At 42.7% G+C, this 27922-nt stretch overlaps 1 long non-coding RNA gene and 1 pseudogene across 2 annotated transcripts; one reads left to right on the top strand and one right to left on the bottom strand.

The window, feature by feature from the left end:
• LOC145533298 (uncharacterized) lies at positions 1-26970 on the top strand. Of its 2 annotated transcripts, XR_014073984.1 has the most exons (7): positions 1-148; positions 1626-1759; positions 3659-3733; positions 4445-4672; positions 7891-7981; positions 8783-8841; positions 8923-9110. It is a non-coding gene; the product is annotated as an uncharacterized LOC145533298 (long non-coding RNA). The 2 variants fall into 2 exon arrangements; XR_014073988.1 differs by lacking the exons at positions 8783-8841; positions 8923-9110 and adding an exon at positions 25789-26970.
• LOC145538241 (eukaryotic translation initiation factor 2A pseudogene) lies at positions 15401-17650 on the bottom strand (annotated as a pseudogene).
• Positions 26971-27922: the final 952 nt, after the last annotated feature.

Raw genomic sequence — 27922 nt, 5'->3', positions numbered from 1 at the left:
AGGCTTCAGGTGTCAAATGAAGGGGTGCACTTGATGGCCTTTACCTTTTTGCCTCTGACATTCTGTGAGTTACAAAATTTTAAATTTGCTACACAGCAGTTAAAACAGTCCACATTCATATTTATGTTTTCTCTGCCTTTGGGAGGAGGTAGGTCAATTGAGCCAATTTTTTTTTTTAATTCACATATTAAAAAAAAACCAACTTTCCATACTTGAATAGAGAAAGGATTTTTTGTCCCCCTTCCCCTCCCCCTCCCGCTCCCTAATGATCAGAATTTGGTCAGTTTTCTCTTTATCCTGAAGACCTGTCTTCTGGAGATGCAGGCCTGGATCCTTGTCCACTCATATATTCCTTCCTTCTCTCAGGGAAAGAGGCCAGATGTTCTCCTTTAACTCAACCCTGAGCACAGATGCTTCTTCCAGAAGGTGCAGATAAGAAGGAGTGTTCTCCTTATAGAATCAGATAATAGCTGCGTCAGGAGGTGGCTGTCACTGACCTGAGCTGAGGGAGAAGATCTACCCAATATAGTCATTATAACAGTTATACCTTTGGTTTTGTTTCTACAGTCTAATTTTATGGCTTGTGTTTAATAGACTGTGTCGAGGGGCAAGCAGTAGAGCGTAGGAGCTAAGGGTATGGGCTCTGGGTTCAAATTCCATCTCCTAAAGCTACTAGAAGAGCCCCTATGAGAAAGCCACTTACTTTTCCTGAGTCTAAGGTTTATCTTCTTCAAAATTTATAACTCATGGAACTGTGAAAATTCAAATGATCTAATATTAATGTTATTTAATATACTAATATTAATAGTAGTATAAAGTGTTTAGAATAGCCCTTGGCCTAGAGTAAATCCTCCCTCAGCTATTATTGCTGCTTTACTCTCTTCTCAAATTTTGCAACATTTCTTAAATTTTGTCTATGTTTTTTTGTTTGTGTTTTACTCTCAGAATGGTTTGGAAGTTCTACCTTTCATTAAGGCCATTTATTTTTAACTAGTATACATTCATTTAATATTAAGTATGCTGTGAATTTTCCTGTTAATTAAATAGTAATCTCTAGAGACGCAGGTTTGTGATTTAAAGATGCTTTGAATACTACTGAAATAACAACAAAATCTAAGATGAGAAAGTGGAGAAAATGAGCAACTTTAATGAAACAACAAATTGCCACAACTCCAAACCAGAAATGGGGTAAAATATCTGCCAAATACCATACCTTTGGGTCAACACAAGACAAAGGCTGCTCATAAGGGAGCCTACACACCTCCTGGGACCACAGGGTGTACACAAGACCACCTAGTTGTTATTACCACCTTGAAGTGCCTACAGTGACCCTTAGACTAGTAATCATCTAATCCATGGTTGGTTTATCGATGGAACCACTTGGCCACAGCTGACTCCACTCATGTGCATGGACACTTTGAAATCTGTGGAATCCTGCAGGAGGTCAAGATTACCTTGTCTTTTTTGCTGCTGATGCCTTGGCTGATAAAATCCCAGTGCTCCACTTTAAGGACTTCCTTTTCGTGCTGAGAGAAAAGCCAACACATTGCCTTTCTTTCTGACAGTTCACTGCAGTTGAAATGTGTTTGTTAGGGATCAATTTAATGTGTCCTTTGTCCTTGCAGGAAGTGTTTTCCTGGTGCTGCCTTCCTGAGTGGTGTTGCCTCCTGCAGACTGTGGCACAGCAGAGATATTATTGTCTTTCATTGAAATGAATGGATGCCCCTCTGGGAGTCTGGATATTATCAAGATGAAAAAGGTTCGGCCCTTTTTTTCAGGAGCAGTAAATCAGATCCTTTGTGAGGTGTACATTCAATCTCCTTAACAATCTTTCTTCTAGAAGTAGCTAAGCCAGCCTGAAGCCTTTGTCTTCGCTTCTGTGGTTGGAGGTGGAGAAAGAGGTCTGTGTCACCCAGGCCCTCCTCCAGGCCCACAGACCTGCTGATTCCCATTTGGCTTCCAAGTGCTCATACATCTGGGGCTACCCCTTGCCTTCAGAGTCCCTCACATACCCTTCCACCCTCTCTGGAGCCCACTGGCTTCCTATAGCTTCATCTCCACATCTCAGGGCTTTAGGGCCTTCTTTGCTCTGTTTTACCAGAATAAGTGAGGCCTTATCTGGTGAGCTGGTAATGTTGATGCTTTGCCTTCTGATATGTTCTCCCATCTCAGGCAACATTCCTGGACCTACCATGACACGTTTCTTTAGGAAGGTCTTCCAGTGCCTTCAGGAGGCCCATGAGTAGGAGCTAAATTTGTGTTAACTGCAGAGACAAAATGAACAGTGATAACATAAAATATCTTTCATTTGGAAGTTAATTGGGTAAATATCAGATGGTGAATGCTTTGGAGTTTAGGTGTCTTACGGCTTCAGTGGGAGCCAGTGTCACCACATGTTGCTAAGAAGGAAAACTTGGACTGTGTCAGTGGAGGAATGGAGTGTGGATCAGAGGGACAGAGAGTTCTCCTGTCCTCTGTGCTGGCTACTTGGTCTGGAACTTTGTATTCTAATTGTCCTTTGCATTAGAGGAAGAACCTCGAAAATAAATGCAGGAGATAGATTAACATCTCAGGGAATCTAGAAACCATGTTGTATAGAGATGTGTGGAAACACTGTGGAATCCAATAGGGCTGTCTAGACTGAAAAAAAATAAAAGACTTGGGAGAAAAATGATGTCTGTCTCCAGATGTTTAAAAAGCTACAATATGGTAGAGAAAACAAACCGGTTCTGAGCAGTCACTATAGGGTAGAACTTTGATCTGTAGGTAGAAGTTGCAGGGGACAGATTTCATTTCACTCTGCTTTAGCAACCCCAGGAGGAGCCTTGTGGGAAAGCAGTCACCATGTCACCCTGGGTGCCTGAGCCGAGGCTGGCTCCATTTCTCTAGGAGTCAGGCAGGTACACGCTGGGTCTCCTGCCTCCAAGCACGAGTGTCTGCAGTTTAGGAGCGAGAGGCTATGGTGCCTCATGGATGGCTCCGAGGCATGGAAGGAGGGCGCCAGTACCATGCTGTGCTCACGGAGGGTGCTGGGCCTGGCCTTGTCTGGCAGGGGATGTTTGCTCAGCTTTAAGTCTCAAGCTGATGAACCAGGCCTGGAGTTTCACCTGCAGCTCCTCCTGCATTCCTAACATCGGAAGGGAAGGCTGCAATCCTGACTCAGACAGTCCCATCCACGCCCTGAAGACAAGGGTGAGGGTGATCCATGTTGGGTTGGCTTGAGGATGAAAAGCAGGGGTAGGAGCTCTGAGTTGGTGGCTGGACTATAGAATGCCATGTGGGGTTTTCTCTTTCCTGGTGTTCGTCCCTGTTTGTGAAGCCCGTTCCCATGAACATCTCAGGCGTCGTCCTTCTCAGCAGGTTAGAACTTAGGCTGGTCCGTAGGAAGCAGCTCCAGTGTTTGCTCAAGTCCAGTGGAATCATTTGCCCTCCCCCCATCCAGCTGAAGGATGCTCAGGACAGTGGGTTGGAACTGGCCTTTGTCTGCCCATTGATAAGAAATGCATTTGGAAACTGGGGGACTGGTTTGATGTCACTTAGCAGGGCTTTGGGGACCAACATACCACTGCATCATACATACCTACAGCCTTTTCAGGCAGACACTCAGGAATAAGAATCTTCTCCTACGCCTTAAACATGCCGTTTCTATTTTTTATAGGAAAGAGAAGAGCAGAAGTAAAGAAAAACTGATGTTGAATTTACTAAGAAAATCAAGTTCAGAGGGAATCCTGAGGTTGGATCTCATTCTTTCTAATTAATCTGTATTTTTTCTTTGCTTACACTTATAAATGTATATTTTAATGTAATTTTATATGTATTAATATGGTAAGAACCTGCCTGCAATGTGGGAGACCTGGATTTGATCTCTTGGTCAGGAAGATCCCCTGGAGGAGGGCATGGCAATCCACTGCAGTATTCTTGCCTGGAGAATCCCATGAACAGAAGAACCTGGCAAGCTACATTTCATGGGGTTGCAAAGAGTCAGACATGACTGAGCATCTAACATTTATATGTTTTAATATGATTTTATATTATAAAAATGTGCAAAAAATATACAAAGAATTCCTGTACTTTTTGCCCAACCCAGATGTTATAACTAATATGTTGTTTTGTGGCTCAGTCGTGTCCGACTCTTTTGCGACCCCACTAATTGCAGCCTGCCAGGCTCCTCTATTCATGAGCTTCCCTAGGCAAGAATACTGGAATTGGTTGACATTTCCTTCTCCAGGGGATCTTTCATCTTGCCAACCCAGGGATTGAACCTGCATCCCCTACATTGACAAGTGGATTCTTTACCACTGAGCCACCTGGGAAGCTCTATATCTAATATGACATGAGTACAGAGATCAAAATCATGAAATTACCTTGATGTGGCACTCATCTGCTCTACAGACCTTATGCCAGCTTCACCAATTGTCTCACAAATGCCCCTTTTCTGGTCCAGGATCCAAAGCAGACTCAGACATTGGGTGAGAAGACTCTACACATGGACATCACCAGATGGTCAACACCGAAATCAGATTGATTATATTCTTTGCAGCCAAAGATGGAGAAGCTCTATACAGTCAGCAAAAACAAGACCAGGAGCAGACTGTGGCTCAGATCATGAACTGCTTATTGCCAAATTCAGACTTAAATTGAAGAAAGTAGGGAAAACTACTAGACCATTCAGGTATGACCTAGATCAAATCCCTTATGAGTATACAGTGGAAGTGACAAATAGATTTAAGGGACTAGACCTGATGGACAGAGTGCCTGATGAACTATGGACAGAGGTTCGTGACATTGTACAAGAGACAGGGATCAAGAAAATGCCCATGGAAAAGAAATGCAAAAAAGCAAAATGGCTGTCTGAGGAGGCCTTACAGATAGCTGGGAAGAGAACAGAAGTGAAAAGCAAAGGAGAAAAGGAAAGATATTCCCATCTCAATGCAGAGTTCCAAAGAATAGCAAGGAGAGATAAGAAAGCCTTCCCCCGTGATCAATGCAAAGAAATAAAGGAAAACAACAGATTGGGAAAGACTAGAGATCTCTTCAAGAAAATTAGAGATACCAAAGGAACATTTCATGCAAAGATGGGCTCAATAAAGGACAGAAATGGTATGGACCTAACAGAAGCAGAAGATATTAAGAAGAGGTGGCAAGAATACACAGAAGAACTGTACAAAAAAGATCTTCACGACACAGATAATCACGATGGTGTGATCACTCACCTAGAGCCAGACATCCTGGAATGTGAAGTCAAGTGGGCCTTAGAAAGCATCACTACGAACAAAGCTAGTGGAGGTGATGGAATTCCAGTTGAGCTATTTCAAATCCTCAAAGGTGATGCTGTGAAAGTGCTGCACTCGATATGCCAGCAAATTTGGAAAACTCAGCAGTGGCCACAGACTGGAAAAGGTCAGTTTTCGTTCCAATACCAAAGAAAGGCAATGCCAAAGAATGCTCAAACTACCGCACAATTGCACTCATCTCACATGCTAGTAAAGTAATGCTCAGAATTCTCCAAGCCAGGCTTCAGCAATATGTGAACAGTGAACTTCCAGAAGTTCAAGCTGGTTTTAGAAAAGGCAGAGGAACCAGAGATCAAATTGCCAATATCCGCTGGATCATCAAAAAAGCAAGAGAGTTCCAGAAAAACATCTATTTCTGCTTTATTGACTATGCCAAAGCCTTTGACTGTGTGGATCACAATAAACTGTGGAAAATTCTGAAAGAGATGGGAATACCAGACCATCTGACCTGTCTCTTGAGAAACCTGTATGCAGGTCAGGAAGCAACAGTTAGAACTGGACATGGAACAACAGACTGGTTCCAAATAGGAAAAGGAGTATGTCAAGGCTGTATGTTGTCACCCTGCTTATTTAACTTATATGCAGAGTACATCATGAGAAATGCTGGGCTGGAAGAAACACAAGCTGCAATCAAGATTGCCGGGAGAAATATCAATAACCTCAGATATGTGGATGACACCACCCTTATGGCAGAAAGTGAAGAAGAACTAAAGAGCCTCTTGATGAAGGTGAAGGAGGAGAGTGAAAAAGTTGGCTTAAAGCTCAACGTTCAGAAAACTAAGATCATGGCATCTGGTCCCATCACTCCATGGGAAATAGATAGGGAAACAGTGGAAACAGTGTCAGACTTTACTTTTTTGGGCTCCAGAATCACTGCTGATGGTGATTGCAGCCATGAAATTAAAAGACGCTTACTCCTTGGAAGGAAGGTTATGGCCAACCTAGATAGCGTGTTTAAAAGCAGAGACATTACTTTGCCAACAAAAGTCCGTCTAGTCAAGGCTATGGTTTTTCCAGTGGTCATGTATGGATGTGAGAGTTGGACGGTGAAGAAAGCTGAGCGCCGCAGAATTGATGCTTTTGAACTGTGGTGTTGGAGAAGACTCTTGAGAGTCCCTTGGACTGCAAGGAGATCCAGTCAATCCATCCTAAAAGAGATCAATCCTGGGTGTTCATTGGAAGGACTGATGTTGAAGCTGAAGCTCCAATACTTTGGCCACCTCATGCGAAGGGTTTACTCATTGGAAAAGACCCTAATGCTGGGTAGGATTGGGGGCGGGAGGAGAAGGGGACGACAGAGGATGAGATGGTTGGATGGCATTACCGACTCGATGAACATGGGTTTGGGTAGACTCCGGGAGTTGGTGATGGACAGAGAGGCCTGGCGTGTTGCAATTCATGGGGTCGCAGAGAGTCGGACACGACTGAGCGACTGAACTGAACTGAGTCTGGAATAGTCTTACCTATATCTTTGGCAAGTTCAATTCCAGAGAAATAGAATATATCCATTGGGATATACTATCTACTTGCCCTCTGCTGTGCCAGCTAGGAGTGAGGGAACATCACATTAAAAAGGACAGGATAGACATGATCCCTATCATCTGAGGGTTCTTGGTCCAGTGTTGAACACAGACAAAATCACAGAGGAAGTCAATTAGTATAAGACGGAGGGAAGGGAGCATACAGGGTGGGAGGGCAGATACCGAAACCAAGTGGGGAGGAGGCAAGAAAGGATTCCTGGAGGAGATAATATTGGAGGTGAGGTTCATGGTTGATTTATTCAGGCTGAGAGAAGGACATTGCTAGCTTGAGATGGTAAGGCAATGGCAATTGTATTAGTGAAAGCACTTTCCTCGGCTCCATGCCTCTTGAGAGAAAGTGGAAACCCAGGTCCAGTCTGGGAAACTGTCAAAACTGTCCTGGTGTGGGAGGCAGGGGATACCTGAATGGAAGGATCAAAGAGAAATTTGATAGCTGCAGTTCTGAAGTAGTCACTGGTACCATGCAAAGCCCCGATCATTGTCAGGAAAAGCTCTTCCCAAAGAGGAGAGAGACATGTGTGTGCATGCTAAGTTGTTTCAGTTATGTCTGACTCTTGGCAACTCTATGGACTGTAGCCCACCAGGTTTCTCTGTCCATGAATTTCCCGGGCAAGAATACTGGAGTGGGTTGCCATGCCTTCCTTCAGGGGATCTTCCCGACCCAGGGTTCGAACCCGTGTCTCTTTAAGTCTCCTGCATCGGCAGGCGAGTTCTTTACCACTAGCGCCAACTGGCAAGCCCAGAGAGACCTGGATAAGGCCTAATTCTGGGAATGGGTTTGAGATTATAGTAGGAAGGACAGTCCCACAGTACTGGGAACAAGCTGGCCTCGGGAGAGGAGAATCCAGCCAGGGCAGTGATATGTCAGCTGGCCCGATTTGCTGTGTAGCTCAGCCTGGATGCTCAGTCCTCAGCTCCAGTTTAGGAGCTTATTCTTGACCAAATGCCAGACTAATCTTCAGTAAAAGCTGGTCTGGAGGTGCAAGGTTCCAGCCTTGGCATTAGCTCCAGAGGCTATCCTTTCCCTCCTGACCCTTGTTTACTCCTGTTCACAGACCTGCTCTCTCCAGACTGGCTGGGCTGGAAGCACTTAAGAAGAAGAGCTCTCAGCTGGACTCATCTGCTCCTTCCAACACTTGGAGAGATGTAAGTCTGCTCCTGCCCTGCAGTCATCCTGTCTCTTGGCCCCTTGGCTGGAGAGGCATGTCCAGGCGGCGGGGTGGTGGTGGTGGCGGCGGTGGGAGGGGGGTGGTGCGATTTAGCTTAACTAAATCCTCCAGGGTGAGGTGGAGGGAAGAGAGCAGGACTGGAATGGAATGTGAGGATGGGGGTGGGAATGACTTTCCGTGCCCCAGTTTAGTTTCTCATTTGCCAGGATTATAACTGAAGAGCTGGTTGCTATCAGATAGTATTGATTAACATCCAAGGTCACCAGCCCATCTTCTCAGGACCGTGTTTCCTTCTCCATGCTTGGACAAACCCAGTGTCCGCAGATTGGCACCAAGTCTGTACTCACACATTGATTTTAGAGCTGAGGGGGTGGTGAAAAATGATGGCTAGTCTAGAAAACGATGTACTCATAGCTGGGTGCAGGTTTCTCCTGCTATCAGGATGTCCCGGGAATTCCATTTTAAGGAGATTTTGGGCAATGTAGAAAAAACAAGCAAGCAGAAACAATTGGAGATTTATTTATGGGCCAATGCAGCCCACCACAAGTAGTTGGACAGTGTCTCTGAAAAACATCTGGGGGTCTCCTGTGTGGAAGTGAGCGATGTGATTTTTTTGGTACTAAAACTTACTTTATGTCTTGGGAAGAGAACCTCAAGCTTCTTCGATCCCCTTCTATCATGTAGCCTTGGCAGCTCTGGGAGATATTTTCCCAGTTAAGCACACCAGCAGCTGCTGATTTTGGCTACAGTTTGCCTCTCTTATTTCTTGGGAGGAAAGAAGATGCTCTGCTGTCCTCAAAAGCTACTGGTGGAAATCAAGACAAAAACACAGAACAGGTGGGCCAGGAGGATGGAAATCCCAGGGCACGCTCTGGGCTCCTATCCTCAGCAGAAAGCTGCAACACCCAGTGGTTATAGACTCTCCTCCTTCCAGGCCTGGGGCTGCATGGTGTTCCTCAGGGCTTCTCCCACCGATATTTCAGGATAAGAGATGGAGGTGGAGTGGCAGGTTTCAATGAGGCGACAGTGAGCAAGGCACTTGGACATCTCCTATTTATCAAAACATTTTATCCATCATTGCATTACCAGTTCTACTGTAAGTGACTCAGTTCTTTGGATGTCAACTTCTCCCACTCCTGGGATCTGACTTGAGCCAACTGAAACACCAGTTAACATTTGTGTTATTGTTTACTATTGCCAGGCACTAGTGTATAGATTTGCAAGGTTATACTTAATCCTAATCTTATTTTTATGTTGTACCCATTTTTCTGATTGGAAAGTTGAGAATCAGAGAAGACAAATAATTGACTCAGTCAGATAGTTAGTAATTGGTATTGCTGGTTAGTCGATCACCCAAAATAGATGAAATATTAAATACCAGAATAGACTGTCTTCCTGGGAAGACATATGCCATCCCTTCAATGTGTATCTATCTATATCTATATGTTTAGTTCAGTTCAGTCACTCATTTGTGTCCAACTCTTTGCGATCCCATGGACTGCAGCACGCCAGGTTTCCCTGTCTATCACCAACTCCCAGAGCTTCCTCATGTCCATTGAGTCAGTGATGCCATCCAACCATCTCATCCTCTGTTGTCCCCTTATCCTCCTGCCTTCACTCTTTCCCAGTGCCAGAGTCTTTTCTTTGAGTCAGTTCTTTGCATCAGGTGACCAAAGTATTGGAATTTCAGCTTCAGCATCAGTCCTCCCAATGAATATGATTTCCTTTAGGATGGACTGGTTGGATCTCTTTGCAGTCCAAGGGGCTCTCAAGAGTCTTCTCCAACACCACAGTTCAAAAGCATCAATTCTTCGGCGCTCAGCTTTCTTTATAGTCCAACTCTCACATCCATACATGACTACTGGAAAAATCATAGCTTTGACTAGATGGACCTTTGTTGGCAAAGTAATGTCTCTGCTTTTTAATATGCTGGCTAGGTTGATCACAGAAGCTTTTCTTCCAAGGAGCAAGAGTCTTTTAATTTCAAGGCTGCAGTCACCATCTGTGGTGATTTTGGAGCCCGCCAAAATAAAGTTTCTCACTGTTTTCATTGTTTCCCCATCTATTTGCCATGAAGTGATGGGACCGGATGCCATGATCTTAGTTTTCTGAATGCTGAGTTTTAAGCCAACTTTTTCACTCTCCTCTTTCACTTTCATCAAGTGGCTCTTTAGTTCTTCTTCACTTTCTGCCACGTTCTGTGGTGTCATCTGCCTATCTGAGATTATTGATATTTCTCCCAGCAATCTTGATTGCAGCTTGTGCTTCATCCAGCCTGTCATTTCTCATGATGTACTCTGCATATAAGTTAAACAAGCAGGGTGACAATATACAACCTTGATGTACTCCTTTCCCTATTTGGAACCAGTCTGTTGTTCCATGTCCAGTTCTAACTGTTGCTTCTTGACCTGCATACAGATTTCCCAGGAGGCAGGTAAGGTAGTCTGGTATTTCCATCTCTTTAAGAATTTTCCAGTTTGTTGAGATCCACACAGTCAAAGGCTTTGCATAGTCAATAAAGCAGTAGATGTTTTGCTGGAACTTTCTTGCTTTTTTGATGATCCAATGGATTTTGGCAATTTGATCTGATTCTTCTGCCTTTGTTAAATCCAGCATATATCTATATCTATAAATCTGGCAAACCTAACTCAGCAGTAATATGTATCCATCTATTTCACAGTCAAGGAAACAAATGTAAAGAACCTAAAAACACTGGAAGAAAATCAGCATCTTCAGAATGATATGTAAAATTACTTTGAAAGTACATTGAAACTAAAAATAACATGAAAAAGATATTGCCTCAGGAAATAAACTTTAAAAGCATCAAAACAATCCTTAGAGTAAGTATAATTAATGTTAGTAAATGATAGAATAATGTAAAAATAGATCAGAGTATTTGCTAAATAAATTATTTCAAAACTCAGAGATCTGGAGAAAAGAAAATAAAGTTAACGGAATAAAAAAGTGGGTTAAAGAGCAGAATTAATGTAGCTGAAAATTGAATTTGTAAGCTGGAAGATCTCAACAAAGAATTCTTCCAAAATATAGCCCCAAAGACAAGGAAATGGAACATATTAAAGGAGCATAGTGAGACAGAGAGACATCATATTATTCCAAATTCTGCCTAATTCAATTTGTAAGAGGAAGAGAAAAAAAAAAAAAAAGCAGAGAAGTGAAAGGAGGAATACATAACATAGGACAAAATTTTCAGAAATGAAGACAAGAGTCCTTGAATCTAAATAGCCCACTGAGTGTTAGGTAGGTCAAATGTAACTAACAAACCACACATACACACTGTGGTGATATTGCAGGAAAAAAGTTTCCTGCTGCTGCTGCTAAGTCGCTTCAGTCGTGTCCGACTCTGTGCGACCCCATAGATGGCAGCCCACCAGGCTCTTCCGTCCATGGGATTTTCCAGGCAAGAGTACTGGAAAAAAGTTTCTTAAAGGCTAATAAAGCAAAACAAAAGAGAATGTAATTTCTCTATAAAGGAATAAGAACAGATTGGAATTATAGTTCTTAAAAGCAAGAGAGGATTTCTGAAAGCAATAGAGCAATATCTTCAAAATTGTTGCCATGTGACTTTTTAACTGGAATTCTATCCCAAGCAATATAAAAACAAATAAATACTAGGGAAAAATAGTTTCTCAAAGCGTTTTAAGAATTCTGGAAGTTCACCAGTGAGAGGCCCTACCAGAAAATTTGGAGAATCTATTCCAGCAAAATAAAGCAAAAATATTGATAATTAAATTTGAAGAAGACTTGGAATATAGAGACTAGTGGTCAGCCAAAAAATAATTAATTCTAAATAAGCATTTATTTTTTAAAATAATTAATGACAATTAATACAAACTTGAATTTGTAATTCTAAATGATTTCAGGAGAGGTCAGATCATGGAAGAAGGGAAAAGCTTTATATTTAAGAACTTTTAACAACATTTTTTCCAGCTTTTGAACAAGGGGAACCACATTTTAATTTCGCACTTGGTGCCACAATCTATATAGCCATCTCTGTCACCCAAAGTGAATGCTTGAGATTTCTTTTGCTAAAGAAATGGGAACAAAGAGGTTCTGTATTTGAAGACATCAAGCAAATAAAATTGGGTGAGAAAAGGAAAATTAAGTTAGTTGCTAACAGATTTAGAGACATCCTTAGACTGTGACTGTCAACACGGAAATTGTAGGGTTTTTCATGGAACAACTGAACCACTAAGAGAAAAGGACTACAAGTCCTGGCATTTCAGGGCCACTGATATCATTGTCAGTCACCAACCTACAATGAAACTATTCAATGTATAAGCTCTTCCATGCACAGACAGCCAGTTTCAAAACCTTGTCATCCCTCCAAAGATGACTCTGTATCCAGGGATTAATGCACTCCTTCCCATTTCCCTTTCTGACTTTTAATTTAGGAATTGCACCCATTTGCATTTATAGAATTACTAACACATTGCATCTTAGGTTCAATTTGTGTTCTTCACGTTTATCACAACATACAATTACTTCATTATCCTGGACTTAAGACCTTTTTCCATGCCTGTCTCTGTACTAGGCTGGGAGCTTCCTGAGGACACAGCCATCTGTCTCTTGTTCACTGTTAGAGCCCAGAGACCCCCATGGTGCTTTCCCCACATTGTAAACTGATTTGAGTGAACAAATGTGAAATAACTTAGTAAATTGTATGTGAACAAAATGACAGCTTCTGATTACAGAATGGATAGAGAGCAGATTCCAAGGAGGTCCGGGATCATATGAAGTTGATTTTAAGACAGTGTGAATGATAAATATGCTACCTAGGTCACTACATTCCCATCAATATCCCGAGCCTGCTGAGGCAGGTGTTGAGCAGGGTGGAACACTGTATAGTTTCCTAGCTGGAGTGGAGCAGAAGCAAGGCAGAAACATCTCCCTTTTCTCTTCTTCCCTCCTCCATTCCCCTACCAACCACTAAAGGAGCTTATGAAGTTCAACATGATTCTTATTCTCCTTTGCCTTCCCAGACCCTTCCTTGGTCTCTGGTTTCAGGCCTGAGAATAAATCTCTTGGTCACCCTACTCAATCAGTTTCTCCCAGAGAAAGGACCTGGCTGCAAGGATGACAGGAACCAGACTTCAAATGGTTTTCCAGGAGCAGAGGGAAGCGAAACCTTTTCCTGCCGTTTCTTCAGCCAAGGAATTAAGGGAAGGATGTGGGTCACAGGGCTACAGCAGTGCAAGGAGGAATTCCAGCACTTTCTTGAGGACTCATGGGACGGTCTGTTTCCCTTCAGTAGAAGCTGCCCTTTGCTTTCCAGGCGGTGCTTGGCTCACCTCATCAGAGGCTCTGTGATGGGAAACCAGTGCCCTGGCTGGCTTGGGTGGCTTCTACTAAGATATGCAGGAAGGAAATGAAGCCTTTTATTTCTATTATCCCTCCCTGGCAATGGCAAGAAATTTTTGCCTTGAGAGCCTTTATTTTTCTGGGAGAATTGCCTTTTCCCTTTAGGAGAGATTCCTACCTCTCTATGTAGCTGTTGCTCTAAGTAAGCATCTCCTTCCCAATAACCTCAGTCTGAAGGCGTCGTGTGGCATGGGCATTCTGTTTGCCTGCTCATGATCAATGCAGAAATAAAGAGCATGACAGCAGGAACACACTCTCTCAACAGCCTGCTTTCCGCATTATAAAGTTTAAGGATAGCATCCTGCCACCCACATGGGGAAGAAGCATGGTTTCTAGAATTGAGGAACGGTATGGGTGGTACCTAGGATCAGCTGCATAAAGTTTCAAAAAGAAATTCTGTGTCCTGCAACGGGGCAAATAACTCAAATTTGGATTCAAGATAAAAACTGAAAATGGAGAAAAACAGATGGTACCCTCCCCACAAACTTCAGCCATCATCTGCCTCCAGTGGATGCTTCACAGAACCCTGCTTCTGCAGAGCATCTCTGTTACCATATCTCCATGAATTCAGAGCTGGAGGAAACCCAAATTCCTAGGCTTCCCTCACACGTGTCACCACCAGTCAGGGGCCGAGTGATTCCCTCCCTCTGGTTTCTCAAAGCGGTTTCTCTGGGGATCCCTTTCTTGCCACCTTGTATTTTTTTCTCCATGTTCTCTTCTGTGTGTGTGTTTGTTTCTTTGCTCTGTTAAGTTCTTTTACCTGCTAAAAACTTTAACATGTTATTAATCTCCTTCCTGAAAAACTCCACATGGTACATTTTATTATATCTTGACTATGTCTAGACAAAGCGTAGCTCATGGGAGGCATGAAATACATATGCATAAATGAATGGAGGATTCCACATACCAGTTATTATGTGTCCAGCTCTATCTCTGACCATTCAAGGCCACTAAAAAGATTGCTGAAACTCCTTTTGTGAGGAGGAAATGACACCCATGTATTCAGGCTCTTCTGGGGTTCCTCACTGGATAGAGCAAAGCCTGAGTCTTGGTTTAAAAATTAAAACTTTAAGGATTCTCAAAAGAACTGCGCTATAAAGCAATTCACTTTTCTACAAAATTACTCTGAGGTTATGCTGATCAACTTAGTGAGTTAGCACAGGTTTAGAGAAAACATTCATTCTCAAGTTAGAGAAACAAGCTTTTGTTCACCTGGCTTGTTTTGCACTACTTTAAAGCAGTCAAATGGGTTACATTTATTTAAATTTGAAATGTCTTTCCCCATACATGGTAAATTATACTGAATAAAAATGATACTTGATTTTCAATGTCTTGAGCTTAGCTAAGAAATTGATATCTCTTTTCTTCAATATGTATTGAAAGGTAGAGAAAGTTGCTTTAGTGGACATTATTAACTAAGGGCCTCCCTGGTGCTCAGATGGTAAAGAACCTGCCTGCGATGCAGGAGACCCAGGTTCCATCCCTGGGTTGGGAAGATCCCCTGGAGAAGGGAATGGCTACCCACTCCAGTATTCTTGCCTGGAGAATACCATGGATAGAGGCGCCTGGCGGGCCACAGTCCATGGGATGGTCGCAAAGAGTCAGACGTGACTGACAAACACTTTCCATTTTCACATATATGTCAAAGCTTGGCTAAATGGTTGCATTATAGACGAGCAGTACCTGGTGGGTCTGTGGTGGCCTGGTGACATTCAGGGTGCTCCACTGGGTTTAGTACACAGGCTGCATTTCCTGGTTTATGCTAACAACTTGCCTTTTCTAAATATTTAACATAACTGATTCCAAATCTTCCAGCTCCTGGAGGAGGGTGATATCTTTTTGAATTTTCTCCAACTTATTGTTTTTCTAGTCATATTTCAGTTGCTGCTTAGTCTTTCAAGGTTCAGTTGCTTTTAGGTCTCCTTTAGGATCTTGAATTTTTCGTTTGTCTCACCGTCTCCAGATGTTAATGGAGACACAGTGCTCTGTGGGGTGCTCTGCGGGGCAGGGGTAGGTGCTAAATCTTGGTTCTAGTCACTTCCTGCTTTGCAGCTTTCTTAGTCTCATATTTCCTTTGACTTTTAAAGACTGCTCTTGGTAATGGCTTATCATTTCCTGGTTGTGGTTTCTTATTCTGGAGTGGCTTCTTTTTAGGCAGCTTGGAATTGACGATTAGTTTATTTCTTAAAGCTGAGAATTTATCAACCACTGCAAATTTCTGTTCCTAACTGGGTACTTCACTTAAAACTACTTGGGAAGCAATTGTTTTCACTGGATATAGTCCATCCAAAAACAGTTGCCAGGATAAGGCTGGCGTAATACCAAAGCGTATACCCATTATTAACACGCAAGCTGGGAGCATGCAGGCCAATAAAAATGTGCTCCCCATCTCAGCACCAAGCAAAATACGTAGCATCAGAGGTTAGTGGCTTAGAAATAGGGTTGCATTTTAAAATATCTCATGACTGCCTTTGTCCCTCAGATTTCTAAATCTAACTACATTAATATATGGCCATGAGAACTGAATAAGCTGCATTAGAACACCAGTTCCAAAGTCAAACACTGGATCACATTTCAAGTTGAAAATAGTCTCTTTGGCAGGCATAAATCCATAAATAGTGTAAAACTCAGCTGACCTAGCATTCCAAATTACACCATAACTGGGGCTATGCTTTAGTAATTGAACAGATTACAACATCTTCTCCATTTGTTGTGAAGTAACACATCATTTGTTCTCTGTTGCAGGAAGTTCCTGTCTTAAAAACTGTTCTAGCCATCACAACACAGCAGTGACTTTTTTATTCCATAGCATCATAACCTTAACCTCACAGGAATGATTGTTGGCTAAACCTACATGAAGTACACCAAAGTTGGGGTATAGACAAAATTTAACAAACACAGGTGCACCTTTACCCCCTGGAACATAGACAGTCCCCTTATGTGACTGGAATCCAAGTGATGACACACTGTAATCACACAATTATTATGTACAATAGGTGCTCCGTATACATTTGTTAAATGAATTAATTGCTGTCTCTCCCCTTGCCCTCAGTTCCCAACATACTCAGAAAATAGCATGTGATTAAAGAATAAATAGATGAATGAATGATAAATACATATTTCTATTGCTTATTCTGCTACAAATGCCCTCCAAGCATGGCAAAGCAGCCCCTAGGCACAAGAACACCTCTTTCCCAATTGTCCTCCTGGTTTTATTCTTGTGGCATTGTTGTTTATAAGCAGATTTCCTTTGACCATTTCCAGGACAAGAATGAATCATGTGTAGGTGGAAGTCATCATAACTGTGGAATCTTGAAATATGTCCCAGCTCAGTTTTTTATAAAAAAAACTATTGCTCCCAACTTGAATTCTATTCACTAATCTTTTTTTTTTGGTTGCCCTGTGAGGCTTGCAGGATCTTAGTTTCCTGACCAGGGATCAAAGCATGCTCTCTGCAGTAAGAGTGCAGAGTCCTAACCTGTGGACCACCAAGGAATTCCCCCAACTTGACTTTTTTTTTTTCCTAGATTGGGGACCCTGAATGAAAGAAAGCTTTGATTGTCCTTGTCTGTGGTTTAGACTAAAACTAAAGTCAATTTCTGACCTGGTCTTCCCTCTGACCAGGTCTCCTTCTCCTGTGCGTTTTCTCCAGTTGGAGAACTCTGTGAATCAGTGGGTCTCAGGCCAGATCAGAGTCACCTGGAAGCTTGTAGAATGGTCAGCTGGGGAAGACAAGTGGCAGTAGGAATGGCCTGAAGATGAAGCAAGGGGACACATCACAACAGCTACCGAGACCTGCCTCCAAACTGGCCTTTTGTCTTCCCTTCCAGGGACCTTGGTCTCTAACTCTGGCCATCCTTGCCCTCCTTTGGAGAAGGCTCCTTCTAAGACTGGCTGCAAATGGGCACATGTCCCTCCCGATCTGACTCCCACCCCTCAGGTCCCAGAGACCAGTCTAAATGGGAATAAGCATGCTCCCCAACTTTCCAGAGCTTCCTCTCCCCAAACTGGGCTGGACCCTCCCATGGAAGGAGCCGTCTGGGAGCACCAGGAAGGGTGGATATTCACAATCCAGTTGTTCTGTCCAATTACTGAAGCAAGGCTCCTACATGGGAACCCACCCTCACATGCCTGTCCTCCCTGTGCCTGGCTCTGAGGGGGACCCACTCTCTCCACCAAGGGTCAGACTCCTGGTTTGTGTCCTGAAGCTTCACATGTTCATACTTTTGGCTCCTTTGGTTGCTGGTGAAAACTTGGCACACTTCATGTTTCTATTCCAATAACTTATTTTTTTTTATATTTGGAATGTCTGAAAAATCAAGAGTGTTGAAGTTCGTGTGTGTGTGTGAGTGTGTTTGATAGAGCATATGGGAAAATCCCTTCCCCCTGGCTATTTATAACCCTTCCCAGGCACTGAAAGCACAATGGCCATAACTCTCATCCATTCAAAAAAAGTGCCGAGGGCAGCACTTTCTTATTTTATATACCTCCTTGCTCTTAAGTGCTCACTGTTTGGATTTCTGATCTGATAACTTAATTTAAAAGTTGAGTTTTACTGATGAGTCCCAGGAATGAAATATGCAGTGTGGGGAATATAATTAATAATAATGTAATATCTTTGTATGATGACAGAGGTGATCAAAAGGTACAAACTTCTAGTTATAAGATAAATAAATACTAGGGATGTAATATACACTATGATTAATATAATTAATACTGCTATATGTTTTTTGTGAAAGTTGTTAGAGCATTTTGTAAGAGAGCTCATCACAAGGAAAATATTATGTTTTTCTTTTCCTGTTCTTTTGTGTCTGTAAGAGATGAAGAATATTCACTAAATGTATTCTGGTAGTCATTTCATGAGGTATGTAAGTCAAATCATCTTGCTGTATACCTTAAACCTTTGTGGTGCTGTATGTTAATTATATCTCAATAAAACTGGAAGAAAAGTTTTAAAAAATATTAAAAAAATCGGATTTTACTGGAACTTTGCACTCATTTGAGCTCTTTCTTCTGGCCAAGGGCTTCATGTCTGTGCCTGCCCCTCTCACTCCATGAGGCTGGGCCAGTATGGTGCCTGCTCCCAGTGATGCTACAGGGTCTGGTTAGGGACTTCAACCATCGCATGATAAGAAGACCTTAATATCACAGAAGAAACGTCATGTGGATCTGGCAAAATCCTGCACCTTCTGGCCCCTGGCTGTCCCTTTCACTTCCTCCCCTGCGACTTTGCAGAAACCTGGCACCTGGAAGGCACTCTACGTTCCTAAGATTCTCTGGCTATATCATGCCCTTCCCTGGGTCTGTCTTTGAACAAGCTCTTCTGTCTTCCCATGATGATTTGAGAATCCACATTTTCTAGTTTCACATTTTCAGTTTGGGCCCATGTGTTTATCTTTGAAGTGGAGAAATTAAGGAAATGTCTGCAAAGCAGTTGGAAGATGGAAAGTGATTCCGTAAATGGCCCTGAGACATCAAGGAAGTTTTGGATGAGAGGAGGCTGATGGCATTGGAGCCAGTGATTTCCAGGATCTCAGAGGGAAGGGATAGGCTGCTGCAGAGAGCCTGTAATCCACTCAGTATGCAGAAAGCAGGGTCGGAGGGAAAGACTTTGGGGACCCTGCTAATGGCCTGCTGAGCTGCCTCTTGCTCAGCCTGTGTGTGGATGAGGAAGATGTGCCTGTAAGCTCTGAACCCCTGTGAGCAGGGGCGCAGGGAACCTTGGCTGACTCTGGCCTACATCATAAGCCAGGAAACACCAATCCGATGACTCAGCCCTGCAGTGAACTCCTAGTACACTTGGCAGTTGAGGCAGGATGAGTTAATCTACATCTATGCAGAGGGAGGATGAGCAAAATCTATCAAGTGAAAAAAATGAGTCAAAAAATTATAAGTACATACAAATAGTGCATGCACACACACGCTTGGCATCCCTGGTGGCTCAGTGGTAAAGAATCTGCCTGCTAATGCAGGAGGCTTGGGTTCAATTCCTGGGTCGGGAAGATCCCCTGGGAAGGAAATGGCAAGCTTCTCCAGTATTCTTGCCTGGAGAAGTCCATAGGCAGAGAAGTCTGGCGGTGCTACAGTTCACAGGGTCACAAAAGAGTTGGACAATGACTTAGAGACTGAACAACAACAATACAAACACTCATACACATCCCTTGAAGAATAATCATCACCACACTAACACAGAATGCAGGATTTTAGTAGGACATTTTCTTACGGTGCTGTCTGTTTTCTTGTTCTATGTGATGGTTGGTTCTTGATTACCAAGGGACTGGCTGATTCTGACTGCCCTGGTGGGTTATGGTTCCAGGAGACTGATCCCCAGTCCTCTGCCAGCACATTCCTTGTCCTCATTTCACTTCCAGGTTGGTTCCATTTCTGCTCTGCAGCTAGTCTGCTTGCAAAGTTGACTATGGTCTCTCAAAAGAATCGGTAGAGTCTTTATAGGATATTTACATTTCCTTGAGCTTTATCATGCTTGGTTGCTCAGTTGTGTCTGACTCTTTGCAGCCCCATGGACTGTACTTCTCCAGGTTTCTCTATACATGGGATTGGTTTGATTGACAATTGATTTTTAAGTAAAGTATTAATTGTGTCAGTAGAAACCTCTGGGTTTTTTCTCATTTCTTAAGGACCTGTAGAAAGACAATTGGATTTTCTTTTAATGTTAAAAAGGATGGATCTCAGCCACTTCATCTCTGACTTTTTTCTCTTGGCTTCTGCATAATCCCAGCCCGTTCTGCTCCAGGGCTGGGAAGACAGTCTCACCTGCCTGGCTCCCCAGCCAAGTCAGGCAAAGGGCTGGCTGAGTGCTGCCTTCAAGGTATTAGAGAGTGCAGCATGAATGCCCCAGTTGTGGGAAAATAAAATACATCATTTGTCAGGGACAATTCTGCATCAAGTTTAGTGTAAGTAGCCCCAACAGGGACATGTGCTCAGCTGTCCCTGGAGCATCCCCCACCCCCACCCAAGGGCCTGTGGGACAACTGCAGGTGTAATTTCACAGGAATGACAGGACACATGGACAACGAGAAAGTGATTTTGTTCTGTTTTCTATAAAGAAGTGAGTATCACCCAAATTCCCAATATCCTAAGATCATCACCATTAATATTCTAGAACCAAACTTTCTTTTATATTTTAAATTATATATATACACATGCACACAGGGATGGGCTTCCCAGGTGGCTCAGTGGTAAAGAACCTGCTTGCAATGCAGGACTTCTGGAGACTTGGGTTCAATCTCTGGGTCAGGAAGATCTCCTGGTGGAGGAAGTGACTACCCACTCCAGTATTCTTGCCTGGAAAATCCCACGGGGATCTCAGAAGAGTCAGACGTGACTGAGTGACTAAACAACAACAACAAATATGCACAGGTATATATATTTAATAGAATATTTAGTCACATATTTAATTGCATCCTGGACACTTTGGATATTATGTTATGAGATGCTGGATAGTCACTGAATCTTGCATTTTTGCAGGGAAACTCTGACTCCATCCCAGCCATGAATGTGAAGGCTGCCTCATTACTGCCAGGTGGGCATTAAAGTTCAGGCTCCACTGATTCTGGGGAGTGGGAAAGAGCTCATTATTGCTCAGTGATGATGAAATTCCATGATCCCTTCTTAGTTTACCTTGTCACCATCTTAAGGAGGACTGGTAGGGTTGTGTGGGTGCCTTATTACACCCTAGTGAGAGTGGAAGTGTTTGCCTGTCCTAGTGGGAAGGAAGGTGAGACTGCAGTTTTTTCCGTGATGTCTGGCTGGAGTAAAATGGATATTGTCAAATCTTTTTGGTCTTGTGATGCTACCCTAATTCTGCTTCTTCAATTGTTAAAAAAAAAAAAGGCTTTTCTTGGCGAGCCCTTGTTTTCTGTACCTATTGGCATTTTCAGTGCTGCCATTCCCTTAAATGACAGGAATTATCATCCTACTCAGAGAAGAGAGCTATATTCAGATATCGCTAGAGTCAACATGGCCACCTCCTCGGCGTCTGGCCTCTACAACCTAGCTTTCCAATGTCCTTTCAGAGAGGCATAATAATGGAGCCTGCTCCAAGGAACTGATTGAGAAAATACAGCTTCTGTGTTCCTAGATGAAATCTGCCCCAGGACCTCAAAATACTCAGAGGAGCAATAGAAGGAACTCTGCACTTATTAGTTCTGGGAACCTTAAAATGAGAAGCCATTTGAGTGCAATGGTAATGCATAATAGAATATCCACATCAGACAAACCAGAGCACTGGGAAGAGAAATAAAATTGTACCTGACTAGATCAACAAACTAAGGAAGAAAAAAAATCTAGACCTGTCTAAAATCGCTGTCTTCTCTAGCACCTAGTCTGGAATATATGAATTCAAAAGAAAATCCAAGGAACTCACCACCATATCATGGCTTGGGTTCTGAGGTCCCTGGTCAGTCTACCTTTTCCTCTCTACTTTTCAGCAGGAGGAATAGGAAGTATATTTCCTCCATCATTGTGGAGGTTGTGGTCCTCCATAATTTTGCTTTTGATGTCAGTTTTTGTTTGCTAGATGGTTTGATGCACAATTTTAATCTTCTGCTATCTGAATATCTTTACATTTGGATAAGGAAATTCAGCCCATACACACTGACCTCAAATGTAGATACTGAGCGATTAATTTCTTCCATTTTGTTTACTACCTTTGTAATAAAAATCACTTGGTCTAGATTTTTTTTCTTCCTTAGTTTGTTGATCTAGTCCGGTACAATTTTATTTCTCTTCCCAGTGCTCTGGTTTGTCTGATGTGGATATTCTATTATGCATTACCATTGCACTCAAATGGCTTCTCATTTTAAGGTTCCCAGAACTAATAAGTGCAGAGTTCCTTCTATTGCTCCTCTGAGTATTTTGAGGTCCTGGGGCAGATTTCATCTAGGAACACAGAAGCTGTATTTTCTCAATCAGTTCCTTGGAGCAGGCTCCATTATTATGCCTCTCTGAAAGGACATTGGAAAGCTAGGTTGTAGAGGCCAGACGCCGAGGAGGTGGCCATGTTGACTCTAGCGATATCTGAATATAGCTCTCTTCTCTGAGTAGGATGATAATTCCTGTCATTTAAGGGAATGGCAGCACTAAAACCTCACACCATCATCATTTGCTTTTGCTTCATATTAAATGACTAGCCCGACAGGAGCCTGCAGCGTCCACTTGGGACAGGGCAGAATTTCAAAAAAGGTTCCCCCTGCTTCAAGCTGGTTCTTTTTAAAAGGTGACATGAGGGCATGACCTAGAATCGCAAAGAATCTCAAATGTCTGTCTTTGAGGGACTGGCCTTCTTTATCCATCATGATGGTTTGGGGCATGGAGATGGAGTGTCTAGGCAAGAGCCACCTGGGCTGATAGAATTTTGGGTTAATTGTTTCCACCTGGTACTTGTCTGTCATTCTTGATGTCTTCTAAAGGGCCCTGGTATTTAGGCCACAGTTTGGTGAAGAAGACCAAAGATTTGTGGCACTTCTTTATTTTCTTCTGAAGCAGCATGACCTCCCAAAAGGCTATGCCTCTCGAGTCCAATTCACTCAAGTTAGGTCAAGAGTTTATAGAGCATTGAATATTAGCTGGGCGTGTACCCCCTCTTACTCTGAACACTTGCTTAGGCCTTCTGTGCCCCAGTGTCCCACTTAATAAGTTGGTGTCAGCAATCCAAGATTAGAAAACCATATAGAACCTCAACAAAGGGTTCTTGATATCAGTCTTGCTGGTCTGACATGGCGATCATTTCTCTGTTGTATGCTAACACCAAAAGAATGCTACCAAAACATGCTTTCGTGCAACAAATCTGCTTGGAGTCCATTTTCCAAATAGAAATATCTCACTTATACATATTGAATTCAGTTCCTGAAGAATTTTAGAATCTCTTAATGTTTTACGGTATTGGCCCTCTAATTTCACAGTAGGAAAACCGGACTCAGGGCATAGCTATAACTGGCCCAAGGTCTCCTGACTCCCAGCCCAGAGAGCTTTTCTCCACACACAGGAAGTCACTAGCCTTTTGGTGCTAGTGGCCTGGCTGATCACAGAGCTCTGAGTGGGACGCTCATATGGAAGGATAGAAACAAGGCAAGTTTCACATGAGAAAAATGGCATTTTCCCTGATTCTTCTCCTCTGAGCTGTCTCACACTATGATTTGTACTTGACCAGAACTTTATCCTTTGAACCATTTTATGTGTCCTCATTCAGTGGTTAACCACACTGTGTGGAAAATTTACTTATTTATTATGTATTTCTCTCCCCCTTTTCCTTCCACCTACCCCCCCCACACACATACGTATATATACTCTAGTTCAGAAATACTACAGTGAACAACACAGACCAAACTCCTCTCCTCATGAAGCCTTGTATTCTCATTTGGGGACACATAGTACAAAGGAATAAATGGAGAAAATATAAAGTCATGAAATTCAAGGCAAAACTGGCCAAAGACAAATAAACCTGGAGTGCTGTCCTAGGCACAAAGTGCCAAGGTGCCCATATCCCATTGTCCAGAATTTCAACCTGTTGGTCCAATCAGACTGCAGCGGAGATCTGGAAACACATATTTCCCTGATGCTCAGAGAGAGGAAATGTTGTGGAGAACCTGTGACATGACTCTGTATGAATGGCTTAGTAAAACATTGCAAGAACCACGCTGCTCTCTCAGAAAAGTGTGTAATCCAGGGGCTTCCCTGGTGGTCCAGTGGTTAAGGATCCACTTGCCAATGCAGGGGACATGGGTTCTATCCCTGATCTGGGAAGATCCCACATGCCGCAGAGCAACTAAGCCCTTGCGCCACAACTACTGAGCCCACATCCTGCAATGACTGAAGCTGGCATGCCTAGAGCCTGTGCTCCACAAGAGAAGCCATCACCATGAGATTCCTGTGCACCACACGAACAGTAGCCTCTGCTTGCTACAGCTAGAAAAAGCCCATGCACAGCAACCAAGACCCCTCACAGCCAAAAATAAATAAACAAATAATTAAAGAAAAAACCCAGTGTGCTCTCCAGGCTTTTCTGTCCCCTCATCAGTAATGGTGGATGGCAGATGGCAAATGAAATCAGCATGGATCTAAGAGTCTCTGCTTGAGGGAAAGCTGCCTGGAGATGTTCAACATATATTAGACTTTAAGTAAGAAATAAAGTTCAGTTGTGTTGAGATGGTGAAATTTCAACATTTACTTAGTGTATACTTTGCATAGCTTAGTGTATACTAGTGCATCACCACATTTATTTCATAGCTGAGTTCGTTTTAAACTTCTTTATTTGAAAATAAAGCTTCAGTGGACATGTTAAAGCACGTATCTTTGTTTGTATCTCTAAGATCCTTGAATATATTCCGATTTTTGGAAAATGTGCACCAATATATCTCCCCCACCTCCGCCATACACCAAGTAGTGTAAGAGAGTATTTATTAGAGCATGGCCTTATGAAAATTGTCATTAGTTAAAACTGTTAATTTTATAGAGTGGAAATAGTGCCTCATTGTTTTAAATTCCATGGTTTTGATTTCTACTATGGTGGAGAGCTGAAATGATTCTTTCCTAAGGCTGTTTCTGGGAAAGAGGGTGGGTACCACTGGATGGGCAGAGGTGCTGGGCAAGAGAATACATTCTCCTGTCTGGTGTTCTTACATCTTCAGTATCCATGAACTAGGAACTTTTTAGTTGAATTCTGCCCATAAGGAGAAGTGCCTTTGGATCCATCTTACAATTACAGGCAGACCTCGTTTTACTGTGCTTTTCTTTATTGTGTTTCATACGTTGTTCCTGTTTTTAAAGACCTGCAAGGGACTTCCTTGGCCATCCAGTGGTTAAGATTCTGAGCTCCCAGTGCAGGGGGCATGGGTTCAGTCCCTGGTGGGGGAAATAAGATCCTGCATGTGGCATGGCATGACCCCAAAAATAAATAAATAAATAAAAATAAAAAAAATAAAGACCTGCAAGATTCAGCCTTCCATCCTGCCTGCATGCTCCCAGGTCCTTACATTCCCAACCAAACCAAACAGCTGTTTTTCTTTTTTTGTTTGTTTATTTTAAATTGAAGGTTTGTGACAACCCTGCATCAAGCAAGTCTATCAGCACCATTTTTTCCAACAACATTTACTGACTTCATGTCTCTGTGTCCCATTTTGGTATTTCTCACATTATTGCAAACTTTTTCATTATTGTACTTGTGATGGTGATCTGTGATCTTTGATGTTACTATTGTAAAAAGATTATGACTTACCAAGGACTCAGATGGTTGTTAACATTTTTAGCAATAAAATATATTTTAATGGAGATACGTACACTTTTTAAAAAACGTGATCCTATATTGCACATTTAATAGACTACAGTATAGTATAAACATAACTTTATGGTACTGAGGGACCAAAAAATTCTTGTGACTTGTTTTAGGTTTGCTGTGTTGTTTGCTTTGTTGTTGTTTCTGGAAATGAACCTGCAGCATCTTCACGGTCTGCCTGAGATGATGTTGTCAGTAGCCTGGATGAGCACTGCTTTGTCTGGATGAAAATGAAGGTACCAATTCTTCCCATTTTATGTCTGTGTAAAAGAGAAGCTCTCTTGGCTTTCCAGGGAAAAGCCCTTAGCGATTCAGAAAAAGCTTAATGGGCTCCCACTGAAATAACAAGGAACTCATGAGCTATCACATGAGGTAGACAGATGCACACATCACCACACACCCCACAATGTGCTGCAAAAGAGTCATCCATGAGGCTGCAGGAACATAGAAACCAAAGGACCTTTCCTGGGGGACTAGGACATTCCAGCTGAATCTCGGGGGTGATGTTTCAGGTGATATCTGAGCTTGATCTCTGGTCCGGGTCCCAGGCTGGGCCTTGTCTCCCATGATAGTCCCTACAGCAGCCCCTCTAATGGAGTGTACAAGCCAGGTTCTCCTGTGCTGAAAGGTGATAAAATCAGACAAATTGTAAATCTACAGCTGTTGTTTTGGCAGCATGTATATTTTTATAGAAAGGAACAAATCTCTGCCGGGCTGGCCGGATAATTATCTCTGCTTTTCCTTACTTGTTCAGAACTGTGAAAGAACGCCCTTGGCAAGGACCTGGTTTTAATCACTTTTGGTTAACACAGAAGCTTTTGAAGGAGAAGGTGCTTTTTGTAAACTGTGGCAGGGTCCCAAGGCATTAACATTTCAGACCTCTTCTCAGTATGAGAAATGTCTAGAGCAGGGCCAAGGTATCAAGCCTGTGGAGACAGTCCCCTGCACAGGGAGTTACTTTAATGCCTCTGACTCATTCCTCAAAGACATGCGTTTTTTATTGTTTTTTTTTTTTTTTTTTCCATTCTTGAAAAATTGCAGGCCACGCAAAGCTAGAGACTTCTGGGTCCAGGGAATGTGTCAGCTTGCTTTCATTTAGTACAAAAGGAAGGCTTTTAAGAGAGATTTAGAGAAGCCAGAGGCCTTCTTGGGAATGGTCCCAAAGATGATGAAGAGACTGGAAAGATGCAGCTTAGGAAAAAAACAGGAGAGTTTTTGGTGACTTCACTGGGGACAATGGGAAAAGTTACTTTCCCTCCAGAAAACTGAGAATTAAAACACAAATTGTGTTCCCCTGCCCAGAGATTTCATTAAGAGCTGCCTGGTTTGTTCGGGGATATAGGGACCTGGGGCATGCAGGCAGGATGTAAAGCTGAGTCTTGCAGGTCTTTATTTTTAAACTTTTATTTGTTTATTTATTTTTTGGCCATGCCATGCCACATGCAGGAACTTAATTTCCTGACCAGGGATTGAACCTGTGTCCTCTGCACTCTGAGCTCAGAATCTTAACTACCAGACGGTCAGGGAAGTCCCTTTCAGGTTGTAAAAGCTAAGAGCAATATGAATCCTTTGACCAGGTTTAAGTATTAACTACTTCATAGGCAATGTGGGTTGCTGGTACCTGACTTCTGGGGATAGGAGTCTGAGGATTATAGGAGGCATAAGAATGAGATGGCAAAAGCTTGTGATATTTTGCCTTCAGAATCTCTCACCTGGGGCATTAATCTCAGACTGCAAAGGACATGAGTGAATACTGAGTGAAATAGATTCATGGAGCCTGGCCATGGCTGAGAAAGTCATGGTGGATAAATTCTGTCCATTCCTTTTAGGTCAGTACCAGGACCATACTGACTGATGGAGCTGCCGACTCTCTCATTTCAGGGGAAGGCATTCTCCTTGGAAAATGCAGCCATTGCCAGGAGTTCATCTTTGACTTGGGCTTCCTAGAGCTCCCAAGTTTATGATGCTCATCAGATATGGGATCTTGATGAGGAATCTTGGCTCTCTGATTTGTCTAACATTGATGGATTTGCTGGGCCTGGGAGATTCTGCAGCATCCAGCCATCTCAGGATGGTCCAGGAATGCCAATTCACAACTTTGAGTTTTCTGCAGAGCAGAAAGCTTCCCTTTAAAACAGAACATATCAGAAGTTACCCCTGGTGAAAAGTAGGAGAAAATATTTAAAGGGAGGAGTCCATGAATGTCATTGAGAACCTAAGGATGTCTGTGTTCCCTGTAGCATGTGG

The sequence above is a fragment of the Giraffa tippelskirchi genome, chromosome 2 (genome assembly GCF_054371585.1).
Source record: "Giraffa tippelskirchi isolate mGirTip1 chromosome 2, T2T-mGirTip1v1.2.pri, whole genome shotgun sequence".
NCBI classification, from domain to species: Eukaryota; Metazoa; Chordata; class Mammalia; order Artiodactyla; family Giraffidae; genus Giraffa; species Giraffa tippelskirchi.
The sequence above is the reverse complement of the archived record's forward strand: the minus strand, read 5'-3'. Positions and strand labels throughout refer to the sequence as shown.